Below are 17987 nucleotides of genomic sequence, written 5' to 3'. Positions count from 1 at the left end.
TTATTTTCTAATTTTATTGACATGTAATTTGTATGCCATGCATTCCAATAGTTCAGTCACAGTTCAAAGGAGTTGTGTAATCTCCCCAATCAACTTGAGGACATGTCTTCTTCCTTGTACGTGTTAGCTCCCCATACCCACCATCCTCCCCTCCCCCTTTTCTTTGTGTACGTTGGGCTCTGCGAACGGAGGTCTTCAGCTCGTGCACTAGTGGAAGAAAGCACTGTGATCTGAGACCTTGGTGAGCACCCTGGGAAACGTGTTTAAGAGCCTTGGTGGGGGAGTGGGCTGTGTGCGGTCTGCTACCCACACGGAGAAAGATGAGGCTCTGCTCCCGCAAAGCCTCGGAAACCCATCGAGTCACGCTGAGTCAGAATTGACTCAATGGCAGTGAGTTTTTCTTTTGTTTGGAGGAGCCCCAGTGGTGCAAGTGGTTAACACGCTCGACTGCTAACCGAGAGGTTAGAGGCTCATAGTCACACAGTCACCGTGGAAGAGAGGTCTGTGGAGGGGCCGTCGTGATTCACAGGTCTTGTCAGAGGCGTGAGTGTCATTTCTCATCACGTGGGCCCACTTCCACCTGGAATTTGTTGATGACTCCAACCGTAAACATGGCTTGAGATCTCGGGTCCACATTCCAGCTGACTCATAGGAAGGTGGTAGACTTTCATGCACGAGGAAAACTTGGGTCCTTATTGCAGAGACTATATCATCTATTACTGAGGAGATCACTGTAAACCAAAGGAGGAAGGCCTCTGTGGCTGGGCATTGTGGTTTCGTTATAAAAACATTTTCTTTATGGAAGAAGCATTGAAAGCGTGCCACTGACCCCAGTCATGTAGCCCTCACGCAGAGGGCCCCTCAGACTGTCAGTTTCCTTACCAGCAAAAGGATCCTGCCCTGGATCTGGTGCTGCACTCAGGTATATTACTCCAGTCCTCTTCAGTCTGGGCCACTCCTTTAGTCTGCAGGACCTCACGACCCAGCATTCTCCTTAGCCACAGTAGTATCATCATAGCCAACAAACAGTGTCATTAGCAAGTCTGGGAAAGAAGATGTACACATGCCCCATAAACACGAAAAGCTGGGCAATGCCATCAGAACCACAATGAGATACCGCTTCACACCCACTAGGATGGTGAGGATAGGCAGGAACTGGCACCCTCATCCCTCACTGGTGGGGATAGAAATTGATGCAGTGGCTTCAGAAAACTGCCCGCTCCTAGGCAGTGAGATAGTTACCACTGGCACGGCAAGTCTGCTCCTGGGAATATACCCAAGGGTGAGTGAGTGACTGAGGTTTTGTACTGAGAGCTTCAGGAACTGCACCAAGCCTAGGCTAGTGGCAATCTAAGTGCTATGTTGGTCTTAATCTTCCCCCTGCCCCCTTCAGTTGGTTCAGAATTCCAGCACGGAAGGAGGGAAGTTTAGTATTTGTCCTCTCGGAGACGTCTCTAGCCCTCAGGTCTGCCAGACCAATACAACAATTCCTTTGTCTTTCTGCTCCCTATTGTACCCTGTCACGTCTGTCCTCAGCCATGAGATTCATCTAAAATGTGATTCACCTCAAGTGCAGATGCAGCCATGTCACACATTGGCTTTCAGACCCTTTAGCATCTTTCGGATTGGGAATGAAAGCCTGGATTCCTGAACAAAATATGGAGGGAGACCTGTTTACCTTGTAGCCTTGCCCTAGATAAGTATTTGTAACACTGACCACCTCTCCCATTGGACTTGATTTTATTCATGTTCAACCTCTGTGAGGAAGGCCTTGCCTCCAAATTCCTCTTCACTTGCTTTTCTTCTTCACCTGTGAGACAGACTCAGCTGCAGTGTCCCTCACGCAGAAAGTCCTGTCTATAGGACCCTTCTTACGTCCCACCCCACTGTGCTGGAGCTAGGGAATTACACTGGATGGGTTGTGGGGGCTTCCAGAGTATTTCCTCACACGGCTGCTACCCCTTTCTGAGAAAAGTAGCTTCAAGCAGCTAATACATCACGCAAGTTTTCTGTCTGGAGGGAAGCACATCCCATCACTGTTGGAACAGAGGTTGGGCCACTGCCACCCAAATTCGAGTATTTCAATGGGTCGCCATGGTTGCCTGACCCTCAGTGCACTGACAGCACTGGGCTTTTGATTCTCAGCAGGAACCTTAGGTTAGAAGCGTGGGGAGCTCTAGCAGGACTCCAGCAGGTACTCTGTGAGTCCCACTCTAGGAAGGCAGCAGCTCACCTCGCTGACACCTTTGTGAATGGTGGGGCCGGCATGCTATCTCATGCCAGCCTGGCACCCAAATTAATGCTCATGATCATTGAAGTCCAGAGCGTGAGGTCAGTGGGCATGAGGCTGAAGCAAAAAAGGGCTGGAAAACAGACAGGTTCACCTTTACTGAATCTTCCTTTACCACAGTTCATGCTTGAATTTAAGAAAAGAAATTCATGACATCAATTCGCCACCAGAGGGTGCTGTGGAAACGTGCACCAAGGAAAGTACGTATAGGTTTAAAAGGAATGAGAAAGGATGGATGCAGCTTGTCCCCACTTCCCCCGCTGTTCAGCTGCTGGTCCTACAGGCCTGTGGCGTGCCTGGGACACCCCTTCTCTTCTACAGGTGGGGTTTTGTTAAAGTTGTCAATACAAAGCCTATTTCAAGAGATACCGAGTGCATTTTAGAAGCTGATGAGAGGGTAAAACTGATTACTATACTCTAAAATGCTTGGTAATCCAAGATAAAAATAAGTACAATACCCCCAAATACAGGATGATAGCTTGTGAAACCAACAGGGATATCATAGAAGGGGATGTGATGGTCCACATAGCTTATGCTCATCAACTTTGAAAGTATGGTGTAAGCGCTGGCCTGATCCATCATGCTGTAAGATGTTGTACTGGCCTCCTACTGTCCCGAAGGCTTCTTAATGGGTTTGGCATGGACAAGATCTATGACAGCTGAGTGGAGATAACTGGAGATGAATACAATGTAGAAAGCATGGGTGGTCAACCTGCTATCTGGGGGCAGGCCTTGTAAGAACTTCCACTGGAAAGAAAGTGTTGGAGCTCTGATGGGAGCTGTGGACGGAGACTTGTCTCCCCCTCATAGTACAAAGCAATTCCCTAGTTATGATTCAGAAAGCAAGGAATTCAGTGCAGAAGTACATTGGAAACACATCATGGATCAGAACGTTGCAGATTTATATGCATTACTTAATGGAAGTGGGTCAGGATGCTTACAAGAAACAATCCTCTCCATACATAAAGAGCAATGGAATTCCTGACATGGAGGAGATATATAAGAAAACACATGCTACTATATGAAAGGATCCAGTTTGTGAGAAGAAGCCTAAGGAAGATGTTAAAAAGAAGAGGTGGGATCGTCCCAAAGTGTCTCTTGCCTAGCAGAAAGATTGGGGAGCTCAGAGGAAGGCAAGTTTCCTCAGAGCTCAGGAGCTGTCTGCTGAGAGCTAAACCAAACCATAATTTTAAGAGTAAAGTGCAATTTTATTTAGTACTTAAATCAGAAAATATAGAATTTACTGTGGAATATTGTATTTAATTTCTCCACGTTTAATGTTTAAATAGTTTCATTGACATAAAATATACATATCATACACTTCACAGTTAACTTGCTTTTTAAAAAAGTTGTATATACATCATTATAATCAGTTCTTGTGCACCCTCCCCCTACCTGAATTCATGATATGCTCCCCAATTCTCTTCTCCTCTCCCCTCCCCGATAAACCATTGCATTAGTTATTATTTCTGTATCACTCCTGCTGTGTTTCTTAAACTGGGAAACAACAGAAACAATCAAAAACAAAAAAAAAGAAAATAAAGAGGAAGGAAGAAAAGACTACTAGCAACATTTGAAAAAGCCAGAGAGAAAATTTCTGTTGTGGAATAAGTGGGAAATATTTAAGCCTAGAGCAAATTGAGGTTGGGTCAAGGGGGAAGGTCAATTGACCATGTATAGCATAGTTTCATCCACCATCGTCAAGTTTACAATAATCTCTGATAACAAGGCTGTGACCAGAGGGGATCTGTCAAAGGCTTAAACCAACCAGGTACTCTGCCGATGGATTGTGGACTCCCACTGTCCTTCATAGCCATCTACAAGTTGGGTGTTCACCGTTGAAGCTCTGATACTTTCCCCTACATCATACTTGGATTTTGTTATTGTCATCTTTGGATCACACAGATTGGTGTGCTTTTTTGATGCAGATTTAGTTGATTCTTCACTTAGATAGCGGATTGTTTGAAAAGTCTTTTGAGACCCCATACACTATTGTAATTGATAGTGGAGCACCATCTGCATTCTGTACCACACTTTGCTGTAGCACCCGTATCTTCAGCGATCTCTTCATGAAGGTGAGTATCGAGAAGGGTCATGTTATAAGAACTAACTGTTCTTGGATTGGGGCTAGAGTTAGGTGAGAGCCCAGAATCCATCTGCTTGTCCATAGGTTATGAGGATTATGGTTTACTTTAGCAGTATTAAAATTTATCCAATGGCATAGAGTTTAAGGTACCTTTGAGAAAAGAAGGCTACGCTAGTAAGTACAGTCATGCTTTGAACCACGATCTGTAAGTTGTCGCTTTGTACAGATTGAATTCTTAAATGATTGAGTTCTGTTTACATTGAGCTCAAGTCATAATTTTCTATGATGGTTTCTCACAGAAAGACAATAAACACACACACACACACACACACACACAAATAGATGTGAAGTTTAGTTTTCCCTAGGAAACCAACCTGTATTTGAAGTCACTCGGGCTTCTGTTCTCTCCCAGTTCTGTCCTTACTACCAAATTGCACAAGGGGAAACAAACCATTGAGTGGGCACCACTCTGTGTTTTGAAAAAGGAGAATCTGCTTTTAATTCATGTACTGCAGAAATTTGTTTTCTACATGAGGTACATTTTATACTGTTAAAAAAAAAAGATCTTTAAGAATACTGTGCACAACTCAAAATCACAAAAGAGACCAGACTCAACTGGCTGGAGACAGGTGGAGCCCCTGAGACTGTCACCTTTCAGAGCTGGAATTGAGCTAACTCCTGTGGTGAGATAACTGACCCTTTCGTATCAAAAGGGAGCACTTACCCAAAGGAAAAAGGGATGGCGATGGATGTGCTGTCACAAAAGATGTTTGCGTTGTTGATGGTCTGCCCTGTAAACCTTTACCTTACTTACAATAAAAAGTTTTAAAAAAAAGATATTGCAGATAAAAATTTAGACCTTAATCAGAGATATATCCAAGCTCTAATTCCTTTCAATAATTTGTTTTGTGATTATGGGCAAGTTGTTTAACCTCTCTGGTTTCCATTCCTTTGTTTGTAAATTGAAGATAACAATCCCCACCTCTCAGGGTTGTAAAGATTAATGAGTATATATAAAGCACATTGTTTCTCTGATACAGTAAGTGCGCAATCAGTGGTGATTGTTGCCACTATTATTTAAAGTCTCTTAATCAAAACTTAAATTTATGTCATACAATTCTCTTTTCAACAATTTAAGCTATTAGTCACTCAGATAGCTGAGAACATTTGTCCCTTAGATTTATTAACCACTAAGATAGACAAACGGGAGCCCTGTTAGCACAGTGGTTACACACTGGGCTTCGATCCTCCAGGTTGGTGTTCAAAACCATCTGGTGCTCCTCAGGGAGAATGATGGGGCATTCTATGCCTATAAGTATGATCTCGGAGACTCACAGGTGTGGTGCTACTCTGCCCATAGGGCCTCCAGGAGTCAGAATTGGGTCGATGGCAGTGAGGTTTGTTTTTTGGTAAGGTAGAGTCCTGGTAGTGCTCTGGTAGGGTGTCAGGCACTGGATTGCTAGCCACAAGCGCAGTTTTAACTTACCAGTTACTTCTTAGCTGAAAGGTGCAGCTGTCTGTTCAGATAAAGATTCATAGACTCGAAGAAACAATATAGGTCAGTGTGAGCCAGAATTGACTCAGTGGCAGTGGGTTTGCTTTTTGGTTTTGATAGTTGGTAACATTTGCCCCTAAGACTGAGTGAACCCCTAGTTGTCTACTCCCACACAAAGCATAGTTCTTGCTCAAATAGTATTTGTTAAATTAAGTAGTGACAAGAGAATGGAAAACTATGTTTTAAAGACAAAGTGGAGAAAGTGGGTTTCATTGGTCAGAAAGTGCTGAACTTACAAAACATGTATTTTTATGACTAGTATCAGTGCCAGTTGCCCTGGAGGCTAGCCCAGCCCTTGGCGATCCCACTTGCATCATAGTAGAACCATGCTGCATAGAGTTTTCAGTGGCTAAATTTTGAAAATAGACTACTAGGTCTTTCTTCTAAAGTGCTGCTGGTGGTCTTGAACTGTCAACCCTTTGGTTAACACTGAGAAAATAGTACCACTTGGACTCCTTTCAGATTAGTACAAATTATAAGAGGCAAGGAGATGTCAAGATATGGCCATAATTAACAATTCACTAATAAGGCAGTCCTTTATTGAGCATCTACTTTGAACCTGTTTTCCAGGGAGATCGAGATCTATCTAATGTAGTGCCATGAGTTTTCTCTCATTGAGAGCGTGGCAAGAGGAGCAGGGTCGATTATGCTTATGGTGGGAAGGCAGCTTGCTAGTTATTCTGTTAGATCCCCACCTCTCTCCACTGAAGATCCACTTTCTTGTTAGCTCTGTGCCCTGGGATGCTAATTCTGCATATGGCCTCACCTGTACTCCCTCGCCCTCTGCTTCTGGTTGGGTTTCTTCCAAGGACAGCAACAATCTGAAGGTGAAGAGAAAGACTGGGGGTACTCCTTTCCTGCTTCAGTAGTACGTCTCTGGCAGTGAGCATGATTCCTCTTGGCCATAGCACATGCTGTCAACTCCTACTGCATTCATATGGCTTTTGAAGGCTCTGCGATAACATTATTGCCTCCCCTTGGTTCTTTCAGTCCTGCTTCTCATGGCTTCCCGTAGTTGCTGGGGTCTCACTGTCCCTTGTTCATTATTTGTTGTATGAAATCCTCAAAATGTCTTCTTTTTAACCTTACTGGGACCCAGATGGATAAAACATTCTGGAAGGGGAAAACTTGAGCTGGCCCTGGAAAATGAGCGGGTATCTACCAGGCAGAGAAGAGGGTGAAAGGCATTCCTGACAGAGGGGACAGGCTGGGACATGTGAAGGACTTGGCATTTGCAGTCTGAGATGAGTGGTCTGGGGTCCTTGGATAAAGGGAGGATCTTTATGAAGTTGGACCGAATTGAACCAGAACCCAGACTGGAAACGTCTGGAGTCTGGAGCCAAGGAATTCTTTTCTTGAAAGCATCTGATTAGTAAGGAGGATAGCTGTCTTTTGGGGGTTGTAGGTTTAGACATTTAGACTTATTTGGGAGATTTCAGAGGTGAGGTGTTATGAAGGGAAGGATCTAGAGGTCTTGAGATTTCATCAGTATGGAAGAAAGAATCACAAGTATAATGAAGTGGCTTAAAAATGCATGTGATTAATGTGAGTTCTGTCAATGTGTTGTAAAAAGTTAACTTGGCAATAATTGTGTGATAGATATATTTACAACAAGAGCAACAACAGCAACAATCAGCTGCTGAGGCTGATTATGTACAGCTAATCACTGTATGAAATTTGGCTCCTTTGTCTGGAGGTTTAAGGTCATAGTTTTCATGGGACATCATGACATCCCAGTTAATTGGCCTAATAACACATTCAGTGCTTTTGTTCTCTTAGTTCACTGTGTAGTATTTGGTGTTTTAAAAGCTTGAGAATGGCTATCCAAGGTACAATAGTTGGTCTCTATTTGCCTGGAGCAACAGAAGAAGAAAAGGAGTCAAGAATAAGAGGAGGAAGTGGAATGTGTGGTTAATTACCTCAGTGAACACCTGCCTCCTTTGTTGTGAGACCAGAAGAACTAGATGGTGCCCAGTAACCAGTACTAAACATTTTGATCTAAGACTCTACAGAAAAATCCCATGAAAAGGGAGGAAATTTCAGATTCTCATAGAATCCAGGGTTGTAGAGCCATGGAAGTTGGATGAATCCCAAAATTATTGCCCTAAGATAATCATTAAACCTTAAACCAAAAATATCCACTGATGTCTTCTTAAAACCAAACAACAACTTAACTAATAAAGAATGTCTGCCTTGAGCATTATGCCCTTTTAAGACCTTCCTATATGGGTTGCACAGTGTTTTAGGGTTGGGTGGGGTCTTCAATTTGCACCTGTCAAACAAAAGTTTAATGGGATCAGGAGTTAGAACCCACCAGCTGCTCCTGAAAGCAAGATGGAGCAGTTTGCTTCCATAAAGACTTACAGCCGCAGAAACCCTGTGGTACAGTTCTATTCTGCCCTGTAGGGTTGCTATTATCTCAGATGTATTTGGTCATTGCGGGTGACCCTCTAGAATTTTTGTTATTTATATGTTTTCCTGTTTTCAATACATGAAAACCCAGGGTTGATGGGATTATAGGGAAAGCAAGTAGAATAAGGGTTTCTGAGGGGTACAGTGCCCGGGTGGGGGTGGGGGCGTAAAAAGGAGCTGATGTCAAGGAGTTGAAGAAGGAAGAACATGTTTTGAAACTGACTGTAGTGGCAACTGTACAATACTGCTTGCTGTGATTGAACTATGGAATGATACGATATCTGTATTAGCTCCCAATAAGATGGTTTTGAAAACAAAAACAAAAGACAAATCTACTCAATGGCAGTGTTTGTTTGTTTTAAACATGACCATATTGACAACAGCAACTCAAAAGGTTAGAGAGCAACCCGAGGGGGCATCACAATGATGCTAATTGTGGTGGGACAACTCAGCAAAGGAGGATGAGATTATCTGCACATCTCAAAGAATGTCATCAGTGGTGTATGTTTTTGCTGTGTGTATATTCTCAAGGGCAACAATAAACAACAAAACCAGGTAGGAATAAAGGTTCCAAGAAAGCATGGTGACCCTGCTTGAACTAATCCTAGCTCATCCCCTGAAGGGGGCTGGGGGGCAGTGTCCTCAAAAGAAAAGGTGTGGTCTGCGAGAGTAGAAAGAGCTGCCTCTCCAAACTTTATGGTTCCAGGGCCAGGGATTTCCCTCGGGCACATTGATAGGACCCCCGAGCTCACAGGACTCTCAGTCACCCTGGCAGGGGCTGGCTGAACAGCGTGGAAAGGGAAGGGACAGGCAGTCAGGACACCTGGGTCTGCTGCCAAGTGGTTGGGTAGGCTTGGGAAAGCCTCTTATTGTGGGTGGGGTGGGGTCTTCCATTTGCACCTGTCAAACAAGAGTTGAATGGGATTTGGGGATTTCTCCCAGCACTCAGCCTCTCAGCCTTTGGTTGTCTAATTTCACTGGATGAGAAAACCAGCTAAAGGCCAGTGGTCCATGTGGTTTCTCATGCACTGAGCAGACACAGACTGAAGTCTCAGCCACTAGCCACCCGTCCCCACTAGCTGTGGGGGATTTGGAATGTACTATGCTGTGGTAAGCTGTTGGAAGGCTGTTGTACCTTCCCACGTCTGCTGACTGTTCATGACTTATTGTCCTACAGGAATTTACAGTTTTGGAGACTGTGACAAGTCTTCCAAAGTCATTCTCCTTGCTACCTGTCCCCTTTCTATTCTATTTCAATAAGCACAAAATTGACTAAGAGCGTGGTGGTATCTTTGTCCAGAGGAATCCTTGCCTGTAAAAGAGAATCCCTATGTGAGCTCCAGCAGGTCATTTACCTTCTTATGGTCTTTAGGGAGTCTATGGATAGGAGAAGAGGTATGGCCAGACTGCTCCGGGGAGGCAAGGATGGAGAGGCTTCATCTCACATCTTTAGAGCATGTTATCAGTTGGACACTCTGCTTGGTAAAGTAGAGGAAGGCCCTCAACGAGATGGACTGACACAGCAGCTGCACCAATGGGCTCAAGCAGAGGAACGATTGTGAAGGTGGCGCAGGACCGGTAGTGTTTCCTTCTGTTGTGAATAGGGTCACTATGAGTCAGAACCAACTTGATGGGACCCAACAACAACGACAAAAACATAGACATGGGATGTTTAGGTAAAATAACTTCCTGAGTCAATGTGAAGATGACGCTGGGATCCACCTCTTGACTCTTTCATTGTTGGCCACCAGCAGCTTTATCCGCTCAATTTAAATCTGTATCCCTCCATGTCCCATAAGGAACCATGACAGTCTTCAAGAATTCCCGCAGAACTGCTGGTCACAATATTTCCTATAGATAGAGAAATCTAGCGGGACTGGAGGATCAAGACCACGGGGTGTGATGAATCAGAGAGAAGTGAGTCATGGGCTCTTCTGGCTCCCCCATCCTCAGGGCAAGAGTTTATTTCCTTTTAAGTATTTCATCTTGTTTCATAATTGCTGCTTCTTGGGCCATGGGTCCCATTAGCACTTCCTCATAGCAACCCTGTTATTTGTCGTTGGTCTTAGCCAGCATCTCATCAGGGTAGTAAGAAACGGGGAAGACCTTATTTTTTCCTCCACTGAATTGCCTGGAGGGTATCTCTTGGTGGTTGCAGCTGGAAGTGTGACATTTAATTAGTGGAGAAGCTAGAGTCAGACAAGAAGCAGCCTGTGCCCGCAAGATGGGGTGAGAAAGGGCTGGGGAAGAAGCTGTGCTCCCAGTGGGGCAAACTGGCCCAGGTTTGCACTTGTATTCAGACTGGGTGTTCACAACGCCACAGGTGGGGATTGCAGACATTTACTTTGCCTACTGTTTTTTGTTTTTTGCCTTTGGAATTTTCCATAGTGATGGGGGCCACAAATGAGCCCCAACAGACACCAAGTTTCTTTTATCCCACTTGAAAAATCAATGATGAGCTCTAAGAGGCGAGGACCCCGCCCCAGGAAGCCTGTCCTCCCTCATTCTAAATTATGCTCGTTCTGAGATGTGTGACCTCTCAGATCTCCTGAATATGACGATGTAGTGAGGCACTTGCAGGCCCAACCCCTTCTTTTATAAAGATATGCAGGCCCCAAGAGTTTGAGGGACTCGGGACGAGCTGGTTTAGTGTTCTGGATTTTGTGACTCTGCTACCAGGACTGGAGGGTGCTGGTTGGCTTATCTGGATAAAATTACCCTTCTCCCCAAGAGCTGAGGGATGTCACCTTGTCTGGTCACCCAGGGACAAGGGATGTGCTGAGAAATGTGTTTCCCAGAAGTGGAGGAGGTAGGAGGAGGGGGTTAGATGGTATAGGAGGGAGAGATCCTAGAAAGTAGTTTAAAGGTGGAGTGAGGGATCTAACACTTGCTGTGGGTCTTCTTAGTAGTGTGACCTTGGAGACGTTACTGCAGCACTGAGCCTCAGCGCCCTCCTCTGTGACATCAGAAACACACCCCCTTGAGCATTGCCAGGGAATTTGAAGAGACAGGTTATAAGGATGCTTCTGCTGTGCCCTCTAGCGCTTCGCCTCTTCCCTTTCTAGACTCCACTCCATCTCCTCTGGTCTGCTCCAGGTGTGCTTAGGGGAGATGACAGGTGTTAAAAGAAATAGTCAAAGTAGAACTACAGTATATAGGGTTATTCAAGTAGTTATTCTGCCTTCCTACAGGGAGACCACTTTGTTTCTAAAATATCAAATGGCTGAGTGCAAGCTACTTACAGTGAGACCTTTAAGGGGTAGAGGAGGGGACAGTGAAATGGAACCATTGGCTAGTCTCAGCCCGGCTCCTGCACATTGGCTGTCTAATGTAGTCCATGCAAATCCTCCATCACTGGAGGCTCTTTGGGGTCAGCATCAGACCTTGGTCATGCTTGTCACCTCGGTGCTCTTCCCAGGGCCTGGCTTCCTGCAGGCCCCATGGCATGCCTATGAATGAACTACTGGTATCATTAGCCAGTGGTGTAACAGGAAACCCAGGTGATTGTTGCTAGGGACTTCCTGGGGGAGCCAAAGGATTTTATGCGGGGACCCAATGACTTCCCGGAGAGGAGAGAATAATCCAGGCTCATGTTGCCCTGGAGAGGGGAGAAGGAGTCTTCTCAGGTGGGAGGGAGGCTCAGTGGGGAAATCGTCTGCAGGTGAACTTGCTAAAATTACCTAGTCCTTTTGTGTAATCCAGTCCCCAGGCTGGAAAACACTGTCACACACATCACGTGGACTCTTTACAATTTGGTGCTCTGGAAAAAAAAAATGCTGCTCTGGTTGGAAAAGTCTCCATTTAATAGGCACCAAATTCCTTTAATTCTAGGCCTCCCACCCCTGAGGGAGGTGATGTGCAGAAGTTTCTGCCTGATGGCTTGTTTGCCATCAATCCCTCCTATGAACTCAGAGAGGCAAAGGCCTGCTGTACCAAGGGCTTTGTGTTAAGTGGATGTGCACGAAGGATTTGGTGGACAGACAGGTAGTATGGGTGGCCCCATTTTAGTGTTAGTGAAAAGTATCCTTTAACGGTCAGGTTCATTTCACTACAGGCCCTGAGAGGACTGCGGCTTTCTGAAATTCCCAGCTGCTCTTTCAACTTGGGTCTCTTGATCTAAGGGGAAGGGTCTCCTTGAGCTTCAAAGGGATGCTGGTTCCGTCCATGTGTTAGGAGGACGGGGCATGGGTTTTCCTGTTAATCTCTCTTGGCTTGAGGTTTAGTTGTGTCATTTCCTTCCTATTTGAGATAGAGTAGTTAGTGCCCTCTCAGGTCTCTGTTTCCATAGATAGAGTATGTATGCATGTGGAGTTCCTGGGTGATACAAATGATAAATAGGCTTGCTGTTAACCAAAGGTTGGAAGTTCAAGTCCACCCAGAAGTACTTGAAAACCCTGTGCAGCTCAGTTCTACATGACACACAAAGGGTCACCACGAGTCAGAGTCTACTCGACAGAAATGGTTTATGATTCAGTTTGGCCAAGTGTTTTGGAGGATTCAAGAACCCTGGTGATGTAGTGGGTAACAAGCTGGGCTGCTGACCTCAAGGTCAGCAGTTCGGTCCACAAGCTTCTCCGAGGGAGAAAGATGAGGCTTTCTTTTCCTGTGAAGAGTTACAGTCTCAGAAGCCCACAGGGCAGTTCTGCCCTGCTGTATGGGTGGCTATGATTTGGAATCGCCTCGATGGCAGTGGGTTTTTTGTTGTTGTTAAGTTGGAGGATTCTGGGGAAAGTTAATTAATTCACTGTTAAGAAAGACTCTTAAGGGACGTTCTCTTCTTTCTCGGGGCTTTGTTAACGTGTGGAGAAGCTGCTGCAACTACCTTGCCACGAGGCGGAGAGGAGGGTAACGAAATGGAGACAGGACTCCGCTACCTCCGTCTCTCCCAGTGTATCAGTGGGGGTCCTTATAATGTCACCTAATTTGGGTTGGGGTTTCTTTTCTTTCTGAAAGAGCACTAACCATGGCATAGCTCTCAGGCAATGCGACCACAGTTTTAATCTCTGCTCAGGTCAAGTCTTCTGTATCCTCAATCTGTTGCCCCTCCTCCATCTAGTCCATGTTGTTCCACAATCAATCCCAGAGTTGGTGTTCTTAGAGCCGGGTCTCTGAGTGTAGTTTTGCAAATGTTTGCAGAAAGTTCAAGTTTACTCCAGTGTTCACCAATTGATTTCTTTTTTAAAAAAATTTAATAAAAATATTTAATGCTGCCAAAAGTATAAAAATACAGTAGGAATGGCAGAATACAAAGTAGTCTCCCCTAATTTATGTCTTTTACATCTTTCTACATTTCATACACACATTGAAAAAGCACCTAATAAATCAAGTGAAAGGACTTTGCAAAGTCTTCTGCTGGCGGGCACTCCCTCTTCAGTCCCTGGATGTAAACAGGGACAGACAGTGGTGAGGCAATCTGCAGGCCTATCAAGCCTCACTTTCGTTTCCGGAGTGGGCTTCCGGTCTTGCTTTGTTCATCAGTGATTCGGAATTTCTAGCTGCAGAATATTCTCAAGTCACGAATACTTAGGTGTCTGTCAATCTGGGCCTTTTTCTTTTTCGTTCAGTCTCATTTCGCCTCTGTTTCATCTGCTGCACCTTCTGAGCCGGGTTAGCTTTTCTGTCCTCTCAGACTCGTTTCCGTAAAACACTCTCGCTCCTTTCGTCTGCAGTTTCTTGTATTTCAGAGGTCAGTCCTGACCCCCGTCGCCTGCAGGCTTTCCTTCTTCTGAGGCTATTCTGTTCCCATTATGTTTTTCAGTCATTATTTTGGTTGGGGAATGATCAAAAGCGGGGTACAAGTCTTCCTTAGATAGTTCTTTCCATTGTTTCTGTGTATTTGAATCTCCCTTTTTAAACTTTGCTCCTATTATAGCCATGTATGGGAATCTGAGTTGTTCTTGTGTCTGAATAAGTTCCATTTGATATTTTCTCATATTCAGTAGCACTTGTTTAATATTAATAGCATTTCCTTTTTCCATCAAAATAAGACAGGTGTCTAGTAAGGAAAATGTGCCAGACTGCCCAGTACCAGCACTGCAGTGAACCACCAGAGGTCCAGGCTCAGGTTTCAAGGAGCCAGAGTCTATCACTTTAAATAAGAAATGGAGAAATGAAGCTGGTGATTCAGGGACTTCAAAATCTGGCCAGGTGGTATAATGAAAGTGAGAGATTGTTCTGGGTTCACCACTATTGATATTTTCTAATTGCAGTAGATGTATGATTTCACATCTTCTGTTAAGACCTTCACACTGAATCTTGTTTCTTTAAACAGCACTTCTCGGTCATCTTTTGTTGGCCAGTACTGTGCACATTTAACTGATTCTTTCTCCACAACCCGGTTTAGCATGACAGTGGCTTTTGTTTTTTGCTGCCAAACCATGAACCAGAAATGACGACATGTATTAGGAAGTGGACCCTGTGTTAAGATGTAACTCCTTTGTGCCTCTTCTATGTCAACGAGACTGGCATTAATGTAATCATTTTCAGTACTTTGCAGTGTCACACGACTGTGATCATCTCAACGTGGAGAGAGGGGGAAGGGAAAGAGGACAAGGGAAAGGGAACAGGGGAGGAGAGGGAGCCAGCCGAGGAAGGTCAAGGGAGGAGCCTAGAGAGAGCGATCACCAATAGATTTCTATGGAGATTTGTTATCTCCAAAATGCGCTGTAAAATGTTGGCATCTCATTCTGCTTCTGCTCTTTTGGTCGCTGGAGCAGCTCTAGCAGTCTCTGCATTCTGACACTTGTCTAGTGCTGGTTCCCAGTAGTCTGTGCAAAAAGAGATCCTTTCTGGCCAGGGGTCTCTGCATCCTCATCCCATTGTACAGCCCAACAACCTGGTGTTAGTGATATCCCTGCTACTTATAGTTCACGGACATCCAGAGTAACACAGGTGGGGAAATGACAAAGCTTCACGAAATGTCAAAAAATTCTAATCCTGATTGCTCAGTCTGTACCAAAACACACGCTAGTCATTTTCTTTGCTTGTGTGGCGACAGGATGAATGAGAAAGAGGCAAACCATCGCTGGCAGAAATAAAAATATATCTTTCAGAGCCTGACCTCCCTATTTCAGCCAGCCCCTGCTCACCCTGCCTTTTCTTCCTGTCCCACCCCTGCCACCAAGCATCCTCTGGCTTCATCAAGCCCTAGCTATGCCTGACATGCAATGGCAACTTGGCCTTCCATTTAGCTGTGTCCCTCCATAGTCCAGGCTATTATGATCCCGAATAACATCTTTTAAACTAACAAAACTCCATAAAACACAGAATGAATGTTAAAATATCAGACCTTTAAGATTCATCCGTCTTGCTCCTCACCCCACCTCTTCCCTTTACACCTCGGAGCTATCTTTATGGTTGCAGGAGGTAATGCATAGGATTAAAGGGAGCTTTGTTTTCTTTTTAATTGTATTTGTCCTGATGCGAAATTTTGGTTTTATTTTGACTTGCTCTGACAGTCAATGTTTACTTTTGTTTTCATGATACAGTAAGACCACAATCATACAAATGTCTATAATTCTCTTATGCAACCTAACTCCCTGGTAGAAAGTGAGTACACACACACACACACACACACACACACACACATATATATCTGAAATTGTCATTTTCTTATTAAAGCACTTTGTACATGAAGTTATTTGTAATAACAATATAATGAAAGCTCTATGTGAAATTAGCCCATTTTTCTGACTAAACATTAGGAAATTTTGTAATACTTTGAATATTGTCTTTTTTTTTAATAATTAGGGTTGAAATAAGCAAGTTTACCTATTTTGCTTAAGTTGAACCAAATTTTATTTAGCTAAAAAATGGCCACTAACTCAAATAAAAAGCAATGTAATTATAACTACAGTTTTATGGATTGCCTTTAATCCAACGAGGACATCACCATAATTTTTATAAAACCAACTATTCAGCCATTAAGTGAGGTGTTAACTAAGTCTACATGGAAGAAGCACACCAGCCTGTGTGATCCAAGGATTGTAAGTAATATAATCAAATCCAAAGGAGGAAATGATGCCAGAGCTTGACTTGGTTTGCAGAAGGCTGTCAATGACAGTGGAAGCCCCAAATCTATTTGCAGGCTCCACGCATAGATTCAGGCTCTGGTGAATACCCTCTGATCTTAGTTGAGGGTTGTGAGTAGTCTTGTTGCCAGACAGAGAACACTGTAAAGTCGATTATGGCAGAGGTTAAAATGTAACATTGTTTCATTTGATCTCCTTTTTGACCCATTTTAAAGTTTTTCAGTTAAAAAAAAGTGAAGGGAAACACACATGGATTAAGTGGGTCCCCTCTGACCAGGGACCAGGTGTGTGAACAGCCATGTTATAGTGCAGAATGCATTGGGAGGTGGTTCATTGTAGATGCGGCGAGGTTAAACTTTAACACCCCGCCATTTTATAACCCTTTTGATCCAGTTTAAATTTTCTAGTTTTTAATATTTTCTGCTCTCTTCTTGATTTAGGTTTTTATCTGGTTTACTTTGTTATTGCTCTTGGTTTAAAATAACGTGTTTTTTCCGGGAACCCAAGAGGCAAGAAAATTTTGGGAATGATGAGGGCAACAAATGTATAGATGTGCTTTACACAATTGATCTATGTATTGTGACGAATTGTATGAGCCCCAATAAATTGATTAAAAAAAAAAAATAAATAAAATAACGTGTTTTTCTGTATATGAAATCCAGGATAGGAACATCTATAGAGACAACAACTGGATTAATTGTTCCTTGGGGGTACGGCAGGGGAGGTTGGGGGAAATGGGCACTACTAAGGAAGAGTACAAAAATAACGAAAATGTTCTAAAAGTGATGGTCGTGATGATTGTACAACTCTTCTTGATGTGATTGAACGATTGAATTAAATGCTATGTGAATTATGTGCCAATAAAATTGTTAAAAACAACAACAAAACAATGACTGTTGAATTGATTCTGATGAAGGTTACACCATATGTGGCAGAGTAAAACTTGACACCCAGTTTTGCATAGTTGTTTTGTCAGAAATAGATTGGCAGATCTTTCTTCCAAGGAGCTTGTGGGTAGACTTGAACCTCCACTCGTTTAATTAGCAGCCAACTGAACTACCCTTTCTTTTTTTTTTATTTCCATTTTTTTTAACTGTAGAAAAATCATTTTAGTGGGGGTTCGTATAACTCCTATCACAATCCATTCATCCAGCCATTGTGTCAAGCACATTTGTACGTTTGTTGCCATCATCATCCTCAAAACATTTGCTTTCTGCTTGAGCCCCTGGTATCAGCTCCTCATTTTTCCCCTCCTTCTCTGCACCCCTTCTCTCATGAACCCTTGATAAGTTATAAATTATTATTATTTGGACATGTCTTACCCTGTCTGACGTCTCCCTTCACCCATGTTTCTGTTGTCTGTCCCCCATTTTAAACTATCAGAATTAATGTATAATAATCATTTTATATAACTCTTTAGGTTGAGCATTTCTATGAATTTTAGTACATGCCAACACTCTTATAACTATCTCATGGAGGGTAGAGTGCCTTTTTTCACTGATACACGATTTATGAAACATGATGCCCTTCTCCACCCAGGGACTCGTCCCTCCTGGTAACATCACCAAAGTATGTGAGACAAACTTGCTATCCTTGCTTCTTCTTCTTCTTCTT

General features: G+C 43.7%; 1 pseudogene; it reads right to left on the bottom strand.

Annotated features, from left to right (window-relative positions):
- Nucleotides 1–13866: 13866 nt before the first annotated feature.
- LOC101654909 overlaps nt 13867–17987 on the bottom strand; it is a 17781-nt pseudogene continuing 13660 nt past the window's right edge.

This window comes from Echinops telfairi, unplaced genomic scaffold, assembly GCF_000313985.2.
Source record: "Echinops telfairi isolate 266 unplaced genomic scaffold, ASM31398v2 ScPeMD7_23;HRSCAF=83, whole genome shotgun sequence".
NCBI lineage: Eukaryota > Metazoa > Chordata > Mammalia > Afrosoricida > Tenrecidae > Echinops > Echinops telfairi.
The sequence above is the reverse complement of the archived record's forward strand: the minus strand, read 5'-3'. Positions and strand labels throughout refer to the sequence as shown.